Source organism: Delphinus delphis, chromosome 2 (genome assembly GCF_949987515.2).
Source record: "Delphinus delphis chromosome 2, mDelDel1.2, whole genome shotgun sequence".
In the NCBI taxonomy this organism is placed as follows: domain Eukaryota; kingdom Metazoa; phylum Chordata; class Mammalia; order Artiodactyla; family Delphinidae; genus Delphinus; species Delphinus delphis.
The window spans coordinates 166621503-166636374 of NC_082684.1; the positions used below are offsets into that span (position 1 = coordinate 166621503).

Genomic DNA, 14872 nt, shown 5'->3' on the forward strand with positions numbered 1-14872 from the left:
TGTCTGAATATAAAATTTACTATAATATTTTAAATACTTTTGAATAACTCTGTCACCCTTCTCATTATGTCATGTATAATGAAGTTTAGAGATATTAAGGAGCTGAGTGTATTGCAAATATATTTATTGGGATTAATTCATTGATGATAAACGATACAAAGAGAAGGGCTCTTTTATTAAGATTATTGTCTCCTAACTTCAAAAGTGAATCATGGTACTTTGTTCCCAACTAAGCAGGTGCTATAAAAAGTCCCACCTGAGTCAAGGGATTGGATTTTCATAGTTTTATTTGTGAATTCTCCTTAAACCTTTCCCTTTTCTACTTCTTTTCATTAAAGCCTTTAAAAATCATTTTTATCTCGTTCCAGTAAATATCAGTATAACTCCATCACTATTGTTAATATCCTTTGAAAAGTGAGGTGGTTTTTTGGTTTATAATTAATTGCAAGAATCCACATTCTTTTCCTAATTTGGTTTCTATAGGTACCTTTCTCTTCTAATGATGAGTCATATCTGTGGGTGCTGAAAAGAAAGGAGGCTATCTAAAATATATTTAAGAAAAGCACACACTTTATTTTTTTTTCTGTGTTTTTTCCCCCAAAGGAGGCATATCTGTTTAAAGTACCACTAGCTTTGTGAAATCTAAATTACTACAGGAGGAATGACAGAACCATGATCAAATGAAAGCTGAGGAATTGTGTTTTAATTATTTTTAAATTGCTGCTCTACATCATTTATGCAAGAGGTCCTGATGAACAGACAAAATGATTTTTTAACCTGGTAGCAATGGGTGTTACAGGTAATAAATTGATGAATAAGGTGAAAGTCAGAGAGAGAAGAAGGGCTAAAGAGAAAAGAAGTAGGTTATAAGGGCGTAGGTGCTGGAGGTAGAAAGAACCTTGCAGAACAATTTAATATTCCAAATCCCTCATTTTATAAATGAGGAAGTTGCAGGCAAGTGAGATAAAGTGACAGTAAAACAGAGAACCTGCCCCTGGAGAATCAAGAGTTATCTGACTTCGTCTGTACATGAAAAGCAAAGTGAGAAATGGAGACGCTTCTCTCTGCTTAAATTACATTTAGAACCAGAATCATCAAGTTGTGCTAAGTTGATTGGGTCATCAAACTACTCGGGTATTTCCCCGATTTCTACTAACAGTTGTGCTTTGCAAACCCAGCCTCTGTCTGTACAGGAAAGGTAAGGTCGGATCCTGGGACCCTGAGGCTACCTGGACAGCATTTAACGTCACATACAGCTCAGCTTTGTGCTGAAAAACGACCTTCCCACAATCCTGTTTACATTGGCTTCTTGGCTATTTTCCATGTACTCCATCATCTTAGCACCCGAGATGGGCACAGCCCTGGGTTCAGTGCTTAATGGGAATATAAAAGTCCAAGGAGCTTGCAATCTAATTAGGGAAGAAATTGATGGGTGCAGAAGTGAAGTGACAGATCACGTGCCTCTGTGTGTGTGAGAGGTTCAGCAAAGGGAGTGACTACTGCACACTGCCCTGGATTTGAGCTGGACCAGGAAAAGTGGATAGGTTCTAGATGTATGAAGTTGATGGGAACTGCATTTGAGGGAAGGAACAACATGTGTACACACTTTACGTTGGTAATAAACACCATGTATATCAGGATCCAAAAGGAAAAGTATCTGTAGGGGGATCAGGGTTTCATAGTGAGGAATAGTTAGGCAGATACATTTTACAAGGACTGGAATACCAAGCTGAAATACTTTATCTAGTTAAATACAACAATCTTACTACCTCTTCATGGTGGAAAGTAGGAGAGATAAATTGCCTTGCGATCCATTAAAATAATGACATGAAGCCAAGTTGCATGATTTCCCAAAAACCCATCATTTCATGAGCTACTCCTCGGGTAAAATCACTTTTCTGACTGTAACAATATAAAAGAATACTCTCCAAACCACAACATTGAAACAAGCTGGAGTGCTTTGGGTTGTGCTCCCCGGGCGGATTTATAAGTCTTTATTGCTTTTTCATTGTGGAAATTGTTTTGGCAAATATGAATTCAGAAGTGCATTCAAAAAGCAAAAGCTTACGAAGTGGAGAGACTAAAAATATAATGGATCTGACAAAGCAACAGAGAAATAGAAGTGATGGGGCTTGAAGTTCCGGTAAATGTATCAGTATTTTGTGTGACTGAACCAAAAGGAGATGAAACACCCTGCTTACCCCATAATGACCTCTTAAATGTGAAAATGAGACCTGAGAGAAACAGGAAAGTGGTGGGCAGATGGAGGGAGCCTCTAGAAGAAATCACTTTAATGTGCTCCTGGCATGATGTGAGGGTGAGGGTCCACCAGGATAAGGGATGGTCCCCATAAGATATGTTTATTTGGCAGATAACAAACGTCAAGGGAACCAAGTTCCATCATTTTTTCTTGGCTTCCCTCATGCTGGGATGTCTCAGCCAATGGTCTGGAGGGAAGCTTTGAGGTCAGGATATGAGCTGTCACGGGGTCCCCATTGTTCCCTGTCACTGTGAAGCTCAGCGTCCCTGTTGGTTCCTACAAATGGGCCAGAAGAGCCAGTTTGGGGGGTGTGGCTAGGTCACACAGCTTGTCCCACTCCACCGGGCTTGCAACTCCAGAAGGGACGTATATGAAGGGGGATGGCAGATAGGGTAGAGCAAGGGAGGGCAGACCCACTTAACCAGCCAGATCAGCTGAGTCAGCGCTTCAGGATAACAGAATCAGTGATGTCACAGCCAGCTTTCATTTCACCCTTCATTGTACAAACATGTCATTTAAGACACTTGCAGTCACTTCTTCCCATGGACTCTGATAGCTTTATTTTCATCCCCAGCTGCATACGTTGACTGAATAGCAAGCCTCGGGGCTCCTGCTGTGGTCTCCACTCCTTTCTTGTGCTGGGCTATTTGCTCAGCCCCTGATCCCAGCTGGAAGCAGTCAGAACCTTCAGGACTTCCTTGTGAAGCTCTGGTGAGCAGGTCACTGTCCAGTCATCTCAGATGTCTCAGAGTCAGGAGCTTGGCTAAAGACATGCTGGATGGAAGCAGGTCTTCTGAGTCTTCCTGGGGCTCAGCCCAGGCTCCTAGGCATTCAGGAGAACAAAGAAACGTTCCAGAGGTTAAAAGCCCTCCTGCTTCTCCTGGGTGGATGGGGTCCCACTCCAAGTTTAATGACTGCTTCAGCTCATGGTAGATCTGAGGATCCCTAGAGGAAAAGGGAGAGGTGTGAGTGACAGAGCCAGCTCTCTTTGAACTAACCTGGTAATGACTGTGTTGTATTCCTAACCCAGCCTAGCCTAGAGAAAGCCTCATGTGGAAAAGCCTTCCTTGGTTTCTAAACCACAAGTTCACGCTGCTGAAGCCAAACATGACCTCAGTGGTCCTTTAGCTGCCATATCCTATACCTGACTTGGGAGAGTGAGGGTGTGGGCATTTGAGGAACGGGGGGGTCAGGGATGCCGGCAATGCGAAACTTCCTTTAGGGCCTAGGACAGTCCCTCTGTGTAACACCATCTCACACGTGGGCAGTGTTGCTGGGTTCGTTGAAATCCTGAATCTCCTGCACAGGGCAGGCTTTGGATAAGTGGAGCAGAAGAGGTGTATGAAAATTGAGGAGGGGCCTGAGACTAAATTTTTATAAGTCTAAACCCGAAGGCTTTCTTGAAGGGGTTGCTGTGGAAGCCAAAGATCTTATCTGGGGTTGACCCCCAATTTGAGGACGTTTCTGAGCATCGTTGAGCACGACACCACCAGGGGGCAGTAAGAAGCTGCGTCCGTTACTCATCATTTCAGTCTTGACCAAAGTCAAATCCAAACCACACAACCCTTTCTGTCCCTGTACAGGAGCTTCGAGAAAGCCCTCAGGTGGCATTTAAACTTTAAAGCTTTGGCAATGATTAGTAAATCTGACAGCATCATTAAGATTATGCTGGATCTTCCCCTTAAAACCAATACCAAATTCAGTTTTACTGGGAGTATGTCGCCGTTCATTTTCTCATCTAAAATGGCCATTTTTCGCTGGTTTCACTGTCTCAAATAAGAATGCAAATTTAAATAAGAATGCATTATGGAATGCTCCTGCCCGAAGTTGTAAAAAAGAAAATTTGCGGGCTTCCCTGGTGGCGCAGTGGTTGAGAGTCCGCCTGCCGATGCGGGGGACGCAGGTTCGTGCCCCGGTCCGGGAAGATCCCACATGCCGCGGAGCGGCTGGGCCCGTGAGCCATGGCCGCTGAGCCTGCGCGTCCGGAACCTGTGCTCCGCAACGGGAAAGGCCACAACAGTGAGAGGCCCGTGTACCGCAAAAAACAAAACAAAAAAACAAAAAGAAAATTTGCTTTCTTATGTAAAGCTTTGCTTCCAGTCCATGTTATTAAAATTTAAAAGTCTCCAAGGTCAGTACAGTATACCAGAGACGGATTCACCCTCAGATTAATGTTCTGTTCAGCTCTTGCCGTGTGTCAAGCATTGCCCTGGGAATGGCATGGAGAACTTATGGCCTCCCAGGGCATCAGACGAAATAAGAGAAGAGCCAGTTCCCTGGTACTCTGTTAGCTTTTAGGGAATAACTGGTCAATTTGGAAAATGAAAGAAGAAACAATAGAATAATTTCTGACACCATCACAGCTTAGGGAACCTGACATGTTCATAATCTCAGATTTTGGGGTAGTACTCCTCAAGTGAATTTTCTACTCTATCAATTCCATCCCAGCCAAATTAGGGTAAACAGCTTTCCCATTATTAAGAGAGCATTTCCCCTTTTCTTAAAGTTTTCATTATTTCCTCACTAGTATTAAGTACTTTCTTAGAGCAGTTTTGCAAATATATGATACTTGGGAATAAACACAGGTTGAGGGGGTGATCCAGGACCGTCTCCTTAAAGCTTTGAGAAGTTTGGAAGAACATTGAGTTTTTCAATTGAAACAGCAATGAAATAATGTCACTGTATTATGAACAGGTGCTGCCTTCTTGCCTAATGTGTCTTAATTCTAATTAGTTAAACAGCAAAACTGAGCCCTGATTTTTTGGCAATGTTATGCGTATGGTTGAGTGCGCTCGGCACAGGATAGCAATTTACAAACTCTGAATCCTGGTCCCAGGTCTATTATTGACTCCGGGAAAGTCATTTAACCTCTTGTTTCTTATTTATCTGGAGTGAAATGGAAGTAATAAAATGGGCCTGGGAGGCCGTGATTAATGTCACAAATGATGGAAATATCCTTTGCAAATTCAAATTGGTATTGCAGTGCTGATGTGAACCCCTAGCAAAGGGGCATGTGTCCTGTTTCGTAGACAAGGAGACCCTTTTCCTCCTTCTTTTGCCCACCTCTATCCTCTATGTCCAGACACTCCCAGAACCTTACCCAGCCCTTCTTGCCTTTATGTGAAGCAAACATGCAATAATTTCGAAGACATTTAGAAAGCATCTTATCTTTACAGGAAGCACGACTGTGAAAGTCAAGTTACTGTAGCTGTGCTTGCACCCTTTCTTGCTTCAGAGTGACGGGGAAGGGGTGGGGTTTGGGGAAGATAGGGACAAAGTGGCTTTATTACCTAGGAAGGAGACAATTTCTCTACCAGGATATAGCATTGGACCAGTACCTCCTGCAGTGGATTTGCCCTCACTAGACAGTGAGCATACAAACTAGAACCAGGTGATTTTCCTTTTTATTGTGTACCCAGCAGCAGGTACAGTGCTTGACACAAAATAGCCACATGATAAATGTCTGTTGGAGGAAAGATGGGGGAAAAATCAGTTCATTCAGCTGCAGTGCTAATAGTCACACCAAAGTGCTCAGAGCTGCATTTTCCGTGAAGATCTAAATAATGATATTCTCATGAAATAACAGGAAGTAATACCACTCAATTTTATTTCAATGTGTGCATAAAATAAAAATTTAATACATTCATAAATGAATTTTAACTTCCATCTTTGTCGGTTTTTTGGAGGTTTTTTTAGCTGTCAAAATTTTCTACAAGCCTGAGTGCCAAGAATGAAAAAAAAAAAAAATGAAGAGAGATGCTAGTTTAAACTTATATTGTGGAATTTCCAACTAAACCTAAGTCACTCACGTTGGAAAATGTAATTTCAGTCAGATGGATTTTATTCTTGTTTACTTCTAAGTATCCAAAATATTTTTAAAAGTACAGGTATAAAGAGGAGATGCAAATGCCTTCAAAACCACTGTTATTTCTCAGAAGCCCAGCCTTGCTTGAGAATTGAAAAGCAGCATAGCTTGGTGGTCTAATGTTTTTCAAAAGTCGACGTAATTCCCAGGTCTCACCTACAGATGATTTGTACTGGGACTTCAGCAGTTTGTTCTTTCAGTGTTCTCTTGAAAAGAAGCAGCCACATTTCAAGACTTTCTACCAACTTAGGGAAAGTTCTATCATGAAAGGAAAAGAGAACTAGGTATTATTTCGGGAGAAGAGTTATATTCTCTCAGATTACCGCATGTCCCCAAAAAGCTATTGTTGAAGGGAAAATAGATGACCGCTTGGGAGAAAAGGTAGGCTTAAAGCCATTTTCAAAAGAAATGCTTTATTTTTTTTTTAATGCCTTGGATCCATATTCAATAAAGAGCTTTGCTAATCATTTTTCCTAATTACTTTGGCTAATTCATATTTGATGAAAAAAGTATATTGTGAAGACTGCAGTAAAGTGTAAGTTGCTCTCCCATGTAATTAGTTTGTTCTGGGAGCTCATTTTTATTATGAAAATAATTTGCGGTAGGTAGTTATAAGGGAGGGGGCTCAGGCTGGAGGGCTTCGGGATAATATTTCCTGTATGAAACCTTCTCTACCATGACAGTTCATTTTATTCCCTGGAAGTCAAACATCTACTTTACATCTAATTTCAGATAAACAGGCTCAACAAGCTCAGGCCCTCGACTGTCTGACAGCATTTCTGTGGCATTCCAGTTGTGACGGGAATTAAAGGCTTCAGGCATCAGTGGCCGTGTATTTCCTTCCAGAGTACCTATTTCTGGGGTCCTGTTTCTCTTTCTAGCTTCCCTCTCCCTCCTGGTGCCAAATTGATTGCATGGAATATACAGGGACTGATGGAGGATGGAGGGAGGGGAAAGCCATGCCCATACCTGAGTGACTACCCTTTGGAGACATTGACCACTTTTGTTCATGGTACCCTGAAGCCAGGAGGAAAAGGGGAGGTGCTTTCATTTTCTTTTCTAAAACCAATCTCTCTGCCAGTGCCCCAGATCCTATCCATACCAGCCCCCAGGAACTTTCTCTCAACTATTTTTCTGTTTTATCCTCCACTTGGCTGTTTCTCCTTTGCCTTCAAACACGAGTAAGTTCATTTGTATTAAAAAGAAAAAAGAAAAAAAAGACTTAATCTTACCAGTCTTCAAACAAATGTTCTCTCCCTGGCGCTTCTTTGTGATTCACTTCCTGACTTTTATGTACTTGGCAGTTTTGGCCCTATCCTGAAATACCTTTATTTCTAACACGTTAACTTAATAAAATCAAACCTCAGTACAGAAAAGAACTCCAGGAGACTATCTGATCTCAATCCATAACTTCAGGCATCGGTGGCCATGCATTTTTCCCCCAGAGAACCTATCTCTAGGACCTTATTTCTTTTTCCTACGTCCTTCTACCTCCCGGTGTCGATTTGACTACATGGGAGATGGGTGGAGAACGATGCTCTGCCTGTACCTGCAGTGATTCCCCATGTTTCAGATAAGGGACTGGGACCAACAGCCAGGGGAGGCTGTGTCTTTGGATAAATCTTAAGGTGGTGTCTCATGCTTTTCAATCTTTTAACTATGTTTGGTACAGTTGAAAGGCTGGTTGGGTTTCCAGGACATGGTGTTTTGAATTTAATTTTGAATAATAGGGGAGAATTGGTTAAGGATCTGGACACTTATAAAAAGTCACAATAATCCTGTGGATCAATAAAGAACTACCATAAACAGAGGGCCTTCTATGAGGAAAACTACCGGCATGATTCTAAAAGAGAAAGATTACTGACTTAAAAACGATTCAGAGCTGAGTCATTGTTTAAAATTAGGGTTCTTTACTTAGACTCTGGAAATATTTCCAAGACAAAAAGGAGGCACTGACTAAGTTACAGTATAAAAGACAGTATGTTTAGATATGTATTCAAATATGCACAATTGAATCTCTTTCACTGGGATAGTTTTATAGTCACCTTTCTGAGAACAGTTCTATCACTGAAATAGCCATATATAATTTTTTCCTTTTTTTTTTTTGACTTTTCTTCTGGCCACTAATATTAAACAGTTGGTAAGAAAACTCTGCATTGCATCTTAAAATGAAAAGATATAGAAGTTAGATTGCCTCGTTGTATGTGTATTTGGTGGTGTTTGTTTTGGTTGGTCTCTTGAGTGATTCAAACAGGAAAATTCAGAAGAACAAGATGAACGCTGTGTATTTGCTCTGGGGAGAGTTCCTAATCACAGGAAATTGCAGGAAGCTGACCTGGCCTAGGAGACTGAGGGTTTGCGGACTCTGAGCTGCTAAGGCCCATCTTGGACCCTGGGCAGAGCCAGCTGGGCTCTGACAATCAAAGAGCAGGAGCAATGTGACAAAGGCAAGGCCACTGACATCCTTGCCACTACCATTACATATAACCATCCCATTGTCTTTGAGTCATTCCCTTGGGGTTTAGAGAGGAGCTCAGGTCTCCTGCCTGGGCCCTGGCTGCCAGGACTGCTAAAAAGTGATGGGGGAAAGGGAAGGAAAAGATCTGAGAAAGATTACTCTTCCAGCTTCCTTAGACTGGAGGATGAGACAGATTCTCTCAACAAGTCTGTACAGTGGAGAGAATTTCTCTAGAAAAGAAAGGGGCCTTGGATTTTGGACAGCTCCGCCTGCTGCCCTCCCCCACCCTCAGTACTCATTATAGAGAGAAAATGTATTAGAAGACTCTGGCTAATAAAAATTCCATCTGCCCTCTGTTGATTTATTAAATTACTATAGAACTCATAACACTGTTCTAAGCGTGGTTAATATTGAATATATTGTAATAATTTCTAGCACTGTATACTTTTGTAATCCAACTCAGTTAAAAGTACATACCTTTACACAATTAGAATCAGGCATTGAGGAATATACCATGCATGTTTTAGGGGGCGACGTCATTTCTTCAGTTTCAGATATCACCCTTGTTTCACATTAAACCAGCAATATCTAGCAAAGAGTTTAAATGCTTTATTTAATAGGAACTAAATTAACAAGATCCTCTGACCTTTATACTCTTCAAATAATTTTTCTTTAACTCTGAATACCATCATTTCACATTTAGGAGAAATTTCATCTTACATTCTCACATTCTATCTAGTGCAACCAGTTTGGATTTCTCAAATGAGAAAATTTCATCGTTAGCCAGTGGACCAGAGGGAGAAATTCAGTTGCAAAGAAGGGCAAGTTTCACAATTGCTTTTCTCACAAAGATTATGCTGGTACAGGATAACCCTCTGATAATTAAAGTGTCACTCTGAATCGTAGAATGTTTTACATAATTCTGCTACTAATAGTAATTTGTAGTATCAAACAATAACATTTCATTCATTCAGACTCAGTAGTTTCATATTCCTCTTATCTTGAAGTCTCTAAATTCTGAAATAATTTGGAATTCAGCTGGTTTGAAGTCAATATTTACTAAGCAAACTCTCTCTTCCAAAATCTTACAAACTGGGTAGCAATACTCAAAATATTCTAGGGGCCTCTTTATTTTATTCAAAGACAAGATTTTTGGGCAGTACCAAGCATTTTTATTTTTTTAACAACCAAATGATTGCAAATGGCTATTTTAGGGTCAACAATTAAAAATGTGTTTGTGACACATTTTAATTGTGTTCAATGAATTTTTTCATAGTTTCATTCATGATTTTCTTTCCACTTAGCAGTGTGTTTCTCTGGTTATTAAGAAGGATCGATGTAAACAGATTTCCATTTGGGGAAATGTTGGCCTAAAGGGTTGTACTATTTTGTGGGCACTCAGTTCACTGACATCAACTAAACTACCAGAACTTCTGGCAGCATAGAAATCTGCTGACTATAGGGAAAGATGGCAAAGTCAAGTTCTATTTTAGAGGGTTCCTCAGTGATCGTGGAATCTTCCTCTGCAGACGAGGTGCCTCTTGATCTCATCCGTAATTTCAGTATCTTTATGTTGGGCAACTCATGTTCTTCGGTGGCCCAGCCTCCTGCTCCGGGTCCTGAATCCCGTGGTTATTTCCCATTTGGTACAGCTGATGGAATCCAGGCATCTCTGTGCAGCAGGCTCTTGAAATAATCCAGCCATCAGAGCTGCCCATCACTCCCAACAAAGGGAGCAGAGAGGCCCATCAGAGGCGACCCAGCCGTTCCTTCAGTCTCTCTGATTCTCAATTGGCCTTCCTGATTTCCTTCCGCCCCCCAACTACACAAGCCTGCCCTTATTTTCATGGTTGATCTAGTTTAATGTGTTTCCATTCTTTGGTAGTGTCTAACTTAGGTTTTGTGAAAAACTGGAAGTTAAAGCCTCTGACTTTGGGTAACTTGTACAAAGGCGTATGTGGGATTACGGGGCATTCTCTGCTACACGTCATACATGTATACATTGTATTCTTTGTTCTTCCTGTGTTTTTTTAATCAGCGTGAATCTCTAATTAGCAGTTGCTGGGTGGAACCATGACATTATTATTTGTACTTTTCAGATGGAGAGACTGAGGTCCTGAATTTGTACTGGTTGTCCTGTGTGCTGTGTGTCCAGAAGACGGAGCTGGAGTCCCAATCCAGAGCCCCTGGGTGTCGCCCCAAAAGACTGTGCTACTTATCGGTGGAGGACGCCGCCTCCTCATTTTCTTTCTAGGTAGGTCTATCTTTTTATTAAATCACAAAGCGAGCATTCATCATCTTGACAGTGAACGAATTATGAGCTAAAGGCCTGTCTCTGAATCTTGGCTTCTGTTAATTCCTCCCTAAGCCCCGAGGAACAAAATGTCTGAGTTGAACCGTTCACTCTTCCTCCAACGTGTATTTATTCTGATATGCAGCTGTTTTATTTTTTTTTATCCATTCTTTCTTTGAGCTTGCAGGCAGTGCCGTCGATATAGGTATTGCTTTTCAGGCTATGTTTTATGTTCACTTATATGCCTGTCTTTGTGTTCAGACTCTGGCTTGAAGCCATCATGATGACTAAAGAATAAGAGAATGTTCAAACATCATGAACTTTTCGCAAACAATTTGTGAACCTCTGTAGGTATCTGATGACTTTGTGTCTACGGAGTGAATAGGATGAATCAAAAATAAGAACCCTTTTAGTCCTACCCCATGATATGATTTTGATCAAATTCAGGGTCCCACAAAAGTAGCAAAATTAATTTGCCAGTTTCCTTGAGGTTCTTTTACTTTGCCCAGATCAGCCTATGGAGGTGGACTTGGATGTCTGGAATGCTGGGATGACCGGATTGACCTCCAGCTTTAGCTGTACTCGTTTGGCCCAAATTCTGATCATAAATCCACCAGTTCAATAATTTATACGAATAAAAGCAATTTCCATTTCGAGTTTTCTCCCATTGCAGAGGTCCTCATAGAGCCCTTACCATTCCAACACAATGTTGTAAAATTGTGATATTCGATCCCGAGGAAGCTAGGAAAGAGAATAGATAGACACTGTCCCAGTACAGTCCTTAGCAACTTGGACCTGCTCTAGTGAGCAGTGTGAATCAGCACTCAGCCACACTGCTTGTTACCCAAGAACATCATGACTTGAGAGTCACTGGCAAGAAGTCATTGAACTTGGTTTCAGCAACCTCAGAATCGGTAATTCATGGCTTCCATGTTTGTACCAGCTCTGATGCAGGAAGTTCACCGAGTAATACAAGAGTCAGACTTACAGAACAGCTCCCGAATTCAGGGAACCAAAGAGGGCGTTTCCTCCCCTTCTGTAAAGGGACAGTGTTGGTGGAACACCATCAAATAAGAGAGAACCTGTGGATGCCGGACTGTGTACAGCTAGAGAGCTGGTTAGTAGGTCCTAGTGACTCTCAGCCAGAAGCTGAACCTCAGAAAGGGAGTTCAGGAGTCCTCTTAGCTCCCGGAGATTTACTCTGATTTCCCTTCGTAGGCATATGGAGTCAATTTTCTACTGTCTCTATAAATACTGTTGTGTCTGTCTCTCTGCCAAACCAGCTACCTTTCTCACCCCAGGGAGAAGCCAGAGATCAGACATTCCTACACTACAGCCCCATTAGACATCATAAGGGGAGGGAGGCGATTTGGCAGTCAAAATGATGTGTGTATTTGAATCTTGAAAGAGCCAGGCTAAACTTAGAGTCAGTGGGCTCCCATAAATAACCTGTGTTCCTCTCTCTTTGTGTGGTTTGGACTAGAATGCCTTTCTCTTTAGAGTTGTACAAGCAGCCAGGATCAAAGAGTCCCCCGTTTATGGACGCGTAGTTCGTCACCAAGTCATCATACCGTTCGTGCTCAGCGGGGGGGCTTGGGCCCCAGCACTCATAATTTTCTCCTGTTACTATTTTGTTGCATGGATTGGGTCTGGAGGGCACTCAAAGAACTTGCAACTACTTTAAGTCACTTTTTTAAAAAAGAGTAGAGATGAAAATTCACTTTCAAAGGAGGGTTAAAACTTAACTGGCAACTTTCTGGGCTGTGGAATGTGGTAAGAGGGAAGAGGAAGTAAAGAAATTGACCCATTACCACATGGAATGTGGTTTAAAAAGAATAATAGAAGGCAGAACAGTATCCTGTGTAATTGACTTACCCTTGAGTCAACATTACGGAGAGCCTTTGATAAGCAGAGCAGAACATATACAGGGATTTTTTTGTTTTGTTTTTTTAAAGCCCAAACTAGATAATGTATTTGAAAAACAGACTTTGAACTAGTTTGCTAGAATGTAAAGAATAAACATGTTTCAAAGTATAGCATTGGTGATGTTAACAGTCCCCGGATTGTGGATAATCACAGCGATTCAAACTAATAACTACTATTTGTTCAATGTCTACTGTGTGCCTGTGCTGTGCGGTATACGTGGTATCTTTTAATCCTCCCAGCCACACACAGGGAGGTGTCTTCTCCCCACTTATACACAGGGAAACGAAACTCCACAAAGTTTAAGTGCGTTGCACAAGGTCACTCGGTCATTAAGTGGTGAGCCCAGAATCTCTGGAGTGAATCAGAAGTGACGGCCAGTTAGCCTGTGGGTAGTGTTTCTGAATCCTCACTCCTCCTCTGGCCTCTGTTGCAGGAGTTGTCGGAGCTCCTTTGCTTTCTGAGTTGGGGGGCTTTGCAGTCTTGTGCTTGCAGCCATTCAAGCCAGGGTCCATCATCTCCAAGTCCTGCTTCCCTGCCTTACCCATTCCCTCACCCACACGTCCCGCTCTGGCTTCTAGAACTGCCACCGACCACACGCAGGCCTTCTGCAGGGAGCAATCCCTTGAAGGCATGATGAAGAAAGTGCTTAAAGAAAATACTTTGTCAGGTCTGTTGCCCTTGAAAAGGGCAATAAAGGATCCTTATTGGACTTCTTGTTTAATTTGTATACAGTATGTCAAATACTTTCTTTGAAAGGCAACTCAAGATAGTGAATGAGTCTGTGTGTTTGTCCACAGGCGGTCAGGCTTCATCCCTGCCCCTCGTACAGCATATTGCATAGCTAAGGTCCTGGTGTTTTTGCGTGAATATCAGGGACTACGTATCTAGTAAAATAACTCCTATCACATGCTTGATCAGTTACAGTGATTGCCGAAGAACATTTCTTCAAACATATTCTTTTAACAGGAATCACGTTCTAGTTCCTTATACTTTGTTACTTAAATCTTAATCGAAGCTGAACTGTGTGAATCTAAAAAAAAAAAAAGTATGTGGTGTAGTGCAAAGAACTCAATGAATAGAGTCAATACAAAGTCTCAGTGGCTATGGAATCTTTGGGAGCCTTTGTCCTTGTCACAGGTAAAACCTGCATCACAGGAATGCCACAAGATCAAATAATTCAGATGATGGGAAAACTACAACCCTCTACAAATGTTACCTTCTTTCTGTTCCTTTCCTGTGTTATTACCTTTTGTCCGTCCCATCTCTTTATACTGCTTTAAAAAATAGTTTAAAAGGGTCAGAAATAGAAGCAAAGAATCAATCGATTCTTTTTTTACCAATTTAATTGAAAAGCAATTGAGCGCATCACGCAAAATCCTGAGGCTCTTCCCCCCGCCAAGTTTTCTTGAAAGATTTCACACGTGCAGCGTAAGAAATTGTGAGTCAGCCTTCTCCGATCCTGACTTTAAGAGTTGCAGAAATCATCTGCCAGGCAGCACATATGTTCTTAGTTCCATGAGAGGAAGAAAACACATTTGCTGAAAAGAAATGGAAATTTTAAAACCAGTTGAGTTGTAATACAGACACTTCAAATTTTGCTAGCTTCTTTTTCCCTCTGGTGCCTGACTGCTTTCCTGGCCCTGACACTTTCTCCTGCTCATGAGGCATCTGTCACCCCAAACTCTCTCTCCCTGGGGCGTGGGCTCCAGTTGGCCGTGGAGGGAAGGCACAGGAAGTGCAGAATGACAGAAAGATGGAATGATGATGCAGAAATAATAAGTCGACAGTGACTACTTCTTGAATGCGAGGCACTCAAAGGCTGTAAATCCATTTTCTTATTGAGATCTTGTAACAATTCAATGTGATAATAACCTTTAGTAATAAACTGCACTCTGCAGTTCAGGGAACATGGCCTTAGCAGACGAAGTACTTGGCCAAGGTCACACAGCTAGTGAGCCAGGCAGAGGTGAATCATAACTCCCCCCAGTATAACATTACATACGGGACCTCCAGACGTGGGGGAGGTATTTTCTTATTTTCTCCTGGGCAGTTGTCTCCAAGGAAGCATAC

At 41.7% G+C, this 14872-nt stretch overlaps 1 protein-coding gene across 3 annotated transcripts in view; it reads left to right on the top strand.

Annotated features, from left to right (window-relative positions):
* KIAA1217 (KIAA1217 ortholog) overlaps positions 1-14872 on the top strand; it is a 773854-nt gene that overhangs the window by 265468 nt on the left and 493514 nt on the right. For all 3 annotated transcript variants that reach the window (XM_060006227.2, XM_060006228.2, XM_060006229.2), the window contains exon 2: positions 10683-10837. The gene's annotated coding sequence lies outside the window, so the exon portion shown is untranslated. The remainder of the gene's footprint in view (positions 1-10682; positions 10838-14872) is intronic.